Source organism: Meriones unguiculatus, chromosome 3 (assembly GCF_030254825.1).
Source record: "Meriones unguiculatus strain TT.TT164.6M chromosome 3, Bangor_MerUng_6.1, whole genome shotgun sequence".
NCBI classification, from domain to species: Eukaryota; Metazoa; Chordata; class Mammalia; order Rodentia; family Muridae; genus Meriones; species Meriones unguiculatus.
This window is the reverse complement of record NC_083351.1, coordinates 94,956,781-94,967,931: the sequence shown is the minus strand read 5'-3', so window position 1 is coordinate 94,967,931 and position 11,151 is coordinate 94,956,781.

Genomic DNA, 11,151 nt, shown 5'->3' with positions numbered 1-11,151 from the left:
GAAGAAGCAGAAAATTTTGCTGTGTGACTAAAAGGTGGAAGTTACATGTGGGAAAAACTAAAATGATAATAAAATTAAAAGATGAATTCAATGCAGAGGTTGGGAACAACCAAAAATGTTAATTTTTATTCAAATTAGTTTGCATATTTAAAATATTTCTATGAAAATCATGATGCTTTGAATTTAAACTTGATAAGTATGATTTTTCTTTTAAATTTATTTATTTGTTCACTTTACATTCTGACCATAGCCCACACCTCCCTCTCCTCCCAGCCCCACACACCCTCACTCTTCCTACATATCCTCCTCTATTCTTCCCAAAAGGGGAGCCCCTTGCCTTACAAACCGATCCAAGCTTATCAAGTTGCATCAAGACTGAGCATATCCTCTTCCCCTGAGGCCTGGCAAGTCAGCTCTGCCAGCAGGGAGTGCTCAAAAAAGCAAGATACCAAGTCCATGTCAGAGGCAGCCCCTGGTCCTCTTACTAGGGAAACTACTTGAAGCCTGACCTGCCCATTTGCTACATCTGTGTTGGGGACCTAGGTCCAGTCCATGCATGGGCCTTTGTTGTATTACTCATTAATTAATATTTACTATTGATATATGTTTTATTAAAACTGCTGTTAATCCTATACAGCTGTATAACCACATCACCACACAGAGACTGGGATTTATTTAGTTAGCCTAGAACACAATGCTAGGCAATAGTTACTCTATCCTAAACCTCCAAGCTCTCATAGTTTCTTAATATTTAGATTCACCCATTATACTTGCTTTTTGTGAAATCTTAGTTCATTCTCCACATCTTTTCAAGACCTCTTCTCCAGCTCTCTCCTCTTCTCCTCCTCTGCCTCCCACTCCTTCCTGTCCTCTGATTCCTCCCATTTCCCTCCTACTTCTTTCCTCTCCATTGCTCAACATTGTGGCTGGTTGTTTTATTTTGGCATGTTTACACAAAGTTGAGACAGGTGATGCTTAGAATAAGTATCACAATGCAATGTCTGGATTGAAACCAGAGAGTGGGGGAGAGAAATCAGCATTTGAATGAACAAGGGTAAGGTATATACATTATACATTCCAAAAGAACATTATACCAACAGTCCTTGGTTGGTGCTTCAGTCCCCTCAAGCCTCTCTGGGTACTGGTTATTTGTTGGTCTTCTTGTGGAGCTCCTGTCATCTCTAGGTCCTTCTATCCATTCCCCACTTTTCCACCAGACTCCTTATGCTTCACCCAGTGTTTGGCTGTGGGTCTCAACATCTGATTTAATTCTTTGCTGGGTGTAGCCTCAGAGGACATTGGTGCTAGGTTCCCGTCCACAAGCATAGTAGAGTGTCATTAATAGTGTCAGGGTTGGCTCTCTCCCATGGGATGGGTGTCAGGGTGGGCAAGGCATTGGTTGGACTTTCAATCTCTGCTGTATCTTTATCCCGCACATCAGCACATCATGTTGGGAGGGTAAATTTTGGTAAAGTTCTTGTGGGTGTGTTGGTGTTCCCCTCCTTTTACTGGAGTCCTATCTGATTAGAGGGCAGCCTCTTTAATCTCCATGATGGGAACTAGTAGGGGTCTCAGCTAGAGTCATCCCCATATCTTCCCAGGAGGCTTCCCTGTCATAGGTCTCCAGCCTGGCCCAGAGATGCTCCAGGCCACTGTTTCTCTTCTCTCTGCAGGCCCTCTATCCTCCTGACCCTCCCTGATCTCCCTACAGCAGATATCAACCCTCCTTTTCCTCAGCACTTCCTTTCCTATTCTGTTTCTCTGCTGAGATTTAATCATCCTCCCTTGGGTTCTCCTTGTTACTTATCTTCTTTGGGTCTGTGCATTATAGTATGTTTATCCTGTACTATATGGCTAAAATCTGCTTATAAGTGAGTACATACCATGTTTGTCATTCTGGGTCTGAGTTGCCTCTTTCAGGATGATCTTTTCTAGTTCTATTTGCCTGTAAATTTCACGATTTCCTTGTTTTTAATAGATGAGTTGTATTCCATTGTGTGAATGTACCACCACATCTAGGGACATCTAGGTTGTTTCCAGATTCTGGCTATTATGAATACAGCTGCTATGACCATAGTTAAGCAACTGTTTTTGTTGTATGGTAGAGCATTTTTTGGGTATATACCCAGGAGTGGTATAGCTGGGTCTTGAGGTAGAACTATTCCCATTTTTCTGAGACAGTGGCAGATTTATTTCCAAAGTAGTTGTACAAGTTTGTACTCCCACCAGCACTGCAGGAGTGTTCCCTTTCTCCACATCCTTGACGGCATGTGCTGTCACTTGAGTTTTTGATCTTAGCCATTCTGACAGTGTGAGATGGAATCTCAGAGTCATTTTGATTTGCATTTCCTTGATGACTAAGGACATTGAGCATTTCTTTAAGTGCTTCTTGGTCACTTAAGATTCTTCTGTTGAGAATTATCTGTTTAACTCTGCGCCTTATTTGTACTTATATCATTTTGTTTGTTGGTGTTTAATTTTTTTGAGGTCTTTATATATTTTGGTTATTAGCTCTTTGTTGGATGTAGGATTGGTGAAGATCCTTCCACAATTTGTAGACTGCCATTTTGTCCTATTAACAATGTCCTCTGCCTTACAGAAGCTTTTCAGTATCAAGAAGTCACATTTATTAATTGTTGATCTTAGAGCCTGAGCTGCTGGTGTTCTGTTCAGGAAGTTTTCTCTTGTGCCAATGAGTACCAGGCTCTTCCCCACTTTTTCTAGTAACAGATTTACTGTGTGTGGTTTAATGTTAAGGTCTTTGATCCACTTGGACTTGAGTTTTATGCAGGGAGATAAAAAAGGATCTGTTTGCATTTTTCTACATGTGGACATCCAGTTAGACCAGCACCATTTGTTGAAGATGCTGTCTTTTTTCCATTGTATGGTTTGGCCCCTTTGTCAAAGATCAAGTGTCTGTAGGTGTGTGGGTTTACTTCTGGGTCTTTGATTTGATTTCATTGATCCACCAGTCTATTTCTATACCAGTTCCATGCAGTTTGTATTACTATTGCTCTGCACTTATAGCTTGAAGTAAGGGATAGAAATACCTCCAGATACATATTGTATAGGATTGTTTTTAACTCTTCTGGGTTTTCTGTTTTTCCATATGAAGCTTAAAATTGTTCTTTCAAGGTCTGTAAAAAAAAAAAATTGTGTTGGTATTCTGATGGGAATTGCATTGAATCTGTAGATTGCTTTTGGTAAGATGGCCATTTTTACCATGTTAATCCTACCGATCCATGAGCATGGACATCTTTCCATCTTCTGATGTCTTCTTCAATTTATTTCTTCAGAGACTAGAAGTTCTTATTACACAGGTCTTTCTCTTGCTTGGTTATAGTTACACCAAGATACTTTATATTGTTTTTGGCTATTGTGAAGGGTGTTGTTGCCCTAATTTCTTTTTCAGCCCATTTGTCTTTTATATACAGAAAGAATACTGATTTTTTTTCAATTAATTTTATATGCAGCCAATTTCCTGAAAAAGTTTATCAGCTGTAGGAGTTCTCTGGTGCAAGTTTTGGGGCCACTTATGTATACTATCATATCATTTGCAAACACCGATATGTTGACTTTCTTCTTTCCTTTTGTATCCCCTTTATCTCATTTAGTTATCTTATTGCTCTGGCTAGGACTTCAAGTCCTCTATTGAAGAGATAAGGTGAGAGAGGGCAGCCCTGTCTTGTCCCTGATTTTAGTGGGATTGCTTTAAGTTTCTCTTTCATTTGATGTTGGCTACAGGCTTGCTGTATATTGCCTTTATTGTGTTTAGGTATGTGCCTTGTATCCCTGATCTTTCTAGGACTTACAACGTGAAGGAGTACTGGTTTTTGTCAAATGCTGTTTTTGGTATCTAATGAGATGATTATGTGATTTTTTTTCTTTCAGTTTGTTTATATGGTGGATTACATTGATGAATTTTCTTCTATTGAACCACCCCTGTATACCTGCAATGAATCCTATTTGATCATGGTGAATGATATTTTTTATGTGTTTTTGGATTCAGTTTGGAAGTATTTTGTTGATTTTTTTTCTTTCATCGATGTTAATAAGGGAACTTAGCCTGAAATTCTCTTTCTTCGTTGGGTCTTTGTGTGGTTTAGATATTAAGGTGAAAATGGCTGAATAGAATGAGATTGACAATATTCTTTTTGTTTCTATTTTGTAAAATAGTTTGAGGAGTAATAGTATTAGCTCTTCTTTGAAAATGTGGTAGAAATCTGAGCCATCTGGCCCTGTTTTGTTTTGTTTTTAATGGGAGACTTTTAACGATTGCTTCTATTTTCTTAGGGGGTTATAGGACTATTCCTTATTTAACTAATCTTGATTTAACTTTGTTAAGTGGAATCTATCATGAAAATTGTCAATTTCATTAAGACTTTCAAATTTTGTGGAGTACAGGCTTTTGAAGTAAGACCTAATAATTCTTTGGATTTCCCCAGTGTCTGCTGTTATCTCCCCCTTTTCATTTCTGATTTTGCTGATTTGGATATTGTCTCTCTGCCTTTTAGTTAGTTTGGCTAAAGATTTGCCTACCTTGTTCATTGTCTCAAAGAACCAGTGCTTGTTTTTGTTTTTTGTTTTGTTTTTTTATTCTTTGTGTTATCCTCTTTGTTTTTCTTGTATGCAGCAGAATGATGGATCCTCTTTATACATCCATTCAGTTAATCTGGTCTTTAGAGTTGAGACCATTGATGTTGAGAGATAATAATAACCAATGATTGTTACTTTCTTTTGTTATGATGTCAGTGGTGGTCATGTGTTTGGGTGCTTGACTTCTTCTAGTTTTGCACTAGTAAAGTTACTTATATCCTGTGTTTTCCTGGATTGTAGTTTTCCTTCTAGTATCTTCTATAGGACTGGGTTTGTGCATAGATATTGTTTAAATTTGGGTTTGTCATGGAATATCTTGTATTTCCTATCTATGATCAATAAACATTTCTTGGGTATGGTATACATTTCCTACACCCAGGAAACCATATGGTAACCTGGGTATGGGTTAGCATCTTTGGTCTCTTTGTGTCTGTAAGATATCTTCCCAGCCCTTCTGGCTTTTACAATCTTTTGAGGAGTCGGGTTGTGATTCTGATAGATCTGCCTTTATATGTTACTGGGCCTTTTTCCTGTGCAGCTTTTAATATTTTTTTTTTTGGTTCTGTCCATTTAGTGTTTTGATTATTATGTGGCAAGAGGAATTTCTTTTCTAGTCTAATATATTTGGTGTTCTGTAAGCCTCTTGTATATTTAAAGGCATCTTTTCCTTTACGATGGGGAAACTTCTATTATTTTCTTGAAAATATTTTATGGTCCTTGGAGCTGCGAATCTTCTCTTTCTTCTATTACTATTATTCTTAGGTTTCATATTTTTATTGTGCCTTTGATTTCTTGGATGTTTTATGTCAGGAATTTTTTGATGTAATATTTTCTTTGACAGATGTATTACTTTCTTCAATTATATCTCCTATGCCTGAGGTTCTCTCCTCCATTGCTTGTATTCTGTTGGTGATGATTATATCTGTGGTTTCTATTATCTCTTCTAAGTTTTCTGTTGCCAGAATTTCCTCAGTATGTGTTTTCTTTATTGACTGCATTTCCATTTTCAGGTATTGAACCCTTTTATTCATTTCTTTGACCTGTTTGATTGTGTTTTCCTGTATTTCTTTAAGTGATTTATTTGTTTCCTCTTTACAGGTCTCTACCAACTTCATAAGCATATATTTAAGGTCATTTCCCCATGTTTCAGTTGTTTTAGGATATCCAGAGCTTGCTACCATTTTGCTCTGGTTTTTGTTGATTGTGTTCTTACACTGACCATTAGCATCTGGTTGTAACCTGCTGTTGGCTGTTTCTTCCTGGAGCCTGCTGGGGTTCTGGGACATGTGGGGCGAGTCTACTTGTGGGCTGGGGTCTGGATCTCCTCAAATAGCCTACAGTTCTGCTCTGCTGGTTGTGTCCCAGTTGGAACTATAGTCAGGGAATTAGCATGTGGGTTTCTAACCTGTGTGATCCTGTGAGGTCCTTCAGGTCTCCTGGAGATAGCTAGTAGAGCTATGAACCACAGGCTGGATTTGCATGTTTCTGGAATCCTGAGTCATCCCTGGATGGCATAAATACCTGGGAGATCAGAAGGTGGTACCATGTGTGTCTGGCGGTGGGGATTCTCTCCTTTTTCTGGGGGATCAGGAATGAATGCTGTCATTTTGAAGTCAGTAGCACTGTGTCTTGCTTGCCCTGCAGTTACTGTGCTCCTGGTATTCAGACTATACTGGGCACAACCATCTTAGATCAGGACCCTGTATCCTCTTATTATCTAGCTGGTCTCAACGGGGAGAATGATAGAACCATGGACCGGATACTGGGACCATGTCCCTCCTATCTGGGAGTTGTCCTGGGAGGAGTCAGGGGTGCAGATGCTGGAGCTGTGTGTTTCTGGAACTTGGGAGTCCTGTTTGAGTAGGCAAAAAAAATCAGGTGCCAGGAGCCTAGGAACTTATGTGTTTCTTGGACCTGGGAGCTGTCCATGGGAATCAGTAACTGTGTGTCTCTGGCTCCTAGGTTAACTCCTCTCATCTAAGAAACAGAGACATTGGCATTTTAAAGCCGGCAGACATATCACTCTCTTGGTCTGTAGTCTCTGACCTTCTGCTACTCAGATACAGCAAGTGTTGGGTGCTGCTATCTTGGAGGGTGATAGTCACTCGTTTTAATGCTGTGACTAAATATATGGCAAGGAACAACTTGAACAGTTTATTTTGGCTTAATATTTTCAGGAATACAGTCCTTGTGTTGAGAAGGGAACTGGGACATCAGCATGAGCTAGCTGGTCACACTGGATAGAAAGTCCAGATGCAGAGAGCAGACAGGAAGTAAGGCTAGGCTGCGAAACATCAAGGCACACCTCAAGTCATTCATCTAGCTCCTAAAGGTTCTGCACCCTTCCTGAACAGACATCACTGCTGGATGCAGCACCAGTTGGGTACCAAGCGTTCAAATACAGGATTCTACAAAGGGCATTCCACATTCAAGCCACAACATAGTAAGTATCCTTTGTCCCTGGGCCAGATAATAGTGTAAAACGTGCTCATTCCAGCTTCAAGAGTCTCCATATTCATTAACAGTCCCAACATTTTTTAAATTAAGACCTTTTCATATATTTTGATCATGATTTGTGCTTCCCCATTTCCTCCCAAATCCTTCCTTACCAGCTCACATCTAACTTTATCTTCTTTCTCTCGCTCTTTAACAAAAATCTCCCTTCCTCCCCAAAATGGCCAATATCAACAAGACAGATGACGGCTAGTGTTAGTGAGGACATAGGAAAAGGAAACGCCTATTTATTGCTGGAGTGCAAACTCATACAACCACTATGAAAATCAGTGGGCAGGCTCTCAGAAATTTGGAGATCAGTCTACCTAAAGGTCCATCTGTATCACTCTTGGCATATACCCAAAGGACTGTTCATCCCACCACACAGACATTACATCATCCGTGTTCACTGCTGCTCTGTTCATTGTAGCTAGAAGCTGGAAACAACCTAGGTGCCTATCAACTGTTGAATGCATAATAAAAATGCTGTATGTTTACACAATAGGATATTATTCATCTGCTACCGAAAATAAAATTATAACATAAGTAAATGGCGCTAGAAAAAAATATCATCCTGAGTGAGGTAAACCAGGCCCAAAAGGACAGATGTTATATGTTTTCTCTAACTTTTAAGCTTTTAAGCTTTCAATATCTATGCTGCAATCAGAATAACCACAGAGGTTAGATCCTTAGTAAGGGATCAGGAGAGAGTAGAGTATTTTTCAAAAAATGGGAAATATAAGAAAGAATTGTGGGGAGATAAAGGGAAGACTAGAATAGGAAGATTAAGTAGGGAAGCAAATGGGAGAGAAGAGTAAAGGAGGAAATAAATGGAGGGACAATTAATACTAAAGACCAACTGAAAGACCAACTGAAAAACGTTTGTCTCCTCCAGGTCATCCCAGCCACAGGGTCTCTTTACGCCTTGGTGGCGGAATCCAAGAAAACACTTCCTAAGCAGTTGTTTCAAACGGCCAACCCCTCCAGCACATACCCAATTCAGGCTCTCTCTTTTCAATGAATTAAAATTTTCTCAAGTTAGCCTCCCATAGGTAGGCTCTTACCTCCGGGTACCTCTCTTATTGTCCCAGTGCAGAACACATGGTTTCTCTTTAATTGTGATAATATCATTAACAGTTACAGCTACTGTCTCACCATCCACCTTATACCAATTTTAAACTTAATTTTTTCCTCAACAGATTGGATATTTTCATATTTTCTGTTCCGCTGTTGCTCTTATAGAGCTGTCTGCAAGCAGGGAGCAGTAACCATGACACTACCATGTCTTGAAATGCTCTCTGTCAAATAAATTACTCCATTACTTTTTAATTCAGCCTCACTCAAGTACTCAAAATATCAGTAGAAGTCAACCAGATTGTTTTTGTCAGAATGTCATATTTATGACTTCTAGTCCAGTGCTCAATAGTGCCCTGTTCCTTCTGGAGTCTTATGGCCTGGTTTTCTACTGTCCATATTTCTCTCATTCTTCTTTTTCACACTCCTATGAAAACGTTCCATTAAACATTGCTTATAACTTCCTAGGGCTTCCATTTGATGTATTCCCTATTCCTCCCACAAACTAGATCCACAGGCCTATGAATCATATGGTTAAGTTCATCAGAGCACCAGCCCACTTCTGATACCATTTTTTTTTCTGATTAGATACACTTTGTTTTTGTGTTGACCAAATACATGATAGGAAGAAACATGAATGAGAAAAAAAGGCCTGTTGGTTTTGAAAGAAAGCATCAAAAACTAATGTTCAGGGCTAGACTCTTATGCAAGTACAAACTGACCTGGTACTTCACCAAGAATGGCATATCTGTGGTCTCCAAGCACACTTGGCTTCATTGTCCATTCTTCCAGAACAACCATAACTTTTCAATTAAGGACAAAACATAAAGAAGCACAATACAGCACATGGTCACATAGATATTTCTGGGTTATCATGGAGAACTCCCCCTGTGTGCTGAGGCAATTACTTTATTATACACAGAGCTCAGAAACATGGCCTAGGTGTGGTGGTAAAAGGATGCCACCAAGAAGGATTCACAGACTGCAATTACTCCTTCCTGATGATGTGGCGAGGGAACCCATTTCTCAGTGGAGCACAATTATTTTTTACATAGTGTGCGTAGCCTTGAAATATGCAAATATGCCTATTGAAACTGTCACTTTCTTGTCTTTTTTGTGAAATGAATAGCTTTTTATTTATGCTTGTATCACCTATGACAGCTGTTTTTCTATGTTCCACTCTGCCCTTTATGTCCGTTGCAACCTTATGCAATCTTTCATATGTTCTTGCTGTAAGCCAGGAGTCTATTCTTGATTTCCTCAGGCACACAGGTGTGTATGGTACAGCTGAACCCCTTGCCAGATGTTCAGGAGGCCCAAAGAACTCAGGATTTGTGGGGGGGGGGGGCAGAGTAAAATGGGATGACATTAAATCACAATACTTAGTCACCATTCTCCCCATCCCTAACACTTAGAATTATATCAATAAAAGCACATAGAACATATTCTATTACCAAATGGAAAATTGTGTTGTACTATAATTTTCCATCTCTACTTAAGTTAAATTTAAAGTGATCAGCATCACAAATAAAAACCATGTGTGCCTAGCTTTTTGTTTAAAGCAATATATTTGAAATGTTTTTCAAAATAATTTGAATATATCCATAAATTACAACACCCATAATTTGGGATTTTATTCTTTCCTAAACTCCTTTCATGGTAAAGTCACTGGTACAAGGAGGCTGGCATCCAAATAGGGCAAGCAGGTATATTTGTTTTCCAGTGTGTGAAGCCAAGTTCACAGTGGGGAGGTCCAGAGCATGCTTCAGAAGGTGATCTGAGGAGGGCTTTGGCTAGAACATGTCAAATTTTAACTTTTCTTGCATGGACTATACACAAAATGCTTAAATCATTCACGATTCTATAAGTAGCAACTTTTAAAGGCGTGAGGCATAACTTCCTTACTCAAAAATGGCCTCGTCTGTCACATGTTCACCCCACTGGTGACTTGTTCATGCCTGGCTCACCCTCTTGCTCAAAAGAAAACACGTGGATTCATGCTTCCTGGAGCCCTGTGATTTTACCAGCCTATTTTTCTGTTATATGATTTTTCACGACAACTCCCAACATGCAACTCTTTAAACTAAATTATGATCTGTCAAAAAAAATAGTGGAGCTGTGTGATGTCTTGCAATACAGCTGTCATCGTACCTTCAAAGAGTCATAGCAATTATTTTTGTCTAGCAACTGTAAGCCTAACAGGAGGGCAGAGACAGCTAGGCATTGTGTGACTGATGTTTGAATGATGCATCCTGGCTTGGGGTTCTGTGACCAGCCTGGTACCTACTGTTGAAACTTCAATGTCCAGTACCTTCAGTGTCTAGAGTCTCATCTCTGCTTAGATTATCACAGTTTAGAGCACACAAAGCAAGCTGGGACAGAGCAAGTGCCATGAGCCAGGATTGATGTGGGTAGAACCTGAACAGAAGGTGAGTCCCGATTGCCTGTGTCCACATGCATACCCTTCTCCGTTACCATAGTGGGCAATGCCAGAGCTTCCTGACTCTAATTCAAGAAGCTTCTGTGGAAATCCTCAGTGTTCTTGCTTTTCAAGTCCCAGTGGTCAGAGGGAAGAGAGGTAGCTGAACTCATCCTTTTTGTATGGAACCTTCTCTGATGCTGACCCCACTCAGCATGATAGCTTGCCTCCATTATGAAGATCAAGCTCTCATGGCCTATCCTTTTTCCTCCTCTCAATACTGTTGCATGAGGGATAGGACTTGGAAGGCACTCTCAAAGTGCAGCAGATTGCTGCAACAATGTGCCATAGACTGAGGAGCTTTAACCACCCTCCACCCCCACACTCTCATTTCTCTCAAACCCATCAATTAAGAGACAATCATGAAGACAAAGTTCAGTTTCTGTTGAGCATTCTTATCATGGCTTGCAGGTGGCTGCTTTCTCACTGTGTCCTCATGTGGTGCAGAGAGGAATCTCTCTATCCCCAATTAAGCCACTAGTCCTAAAATAGGGGAATTCTATTGGGCA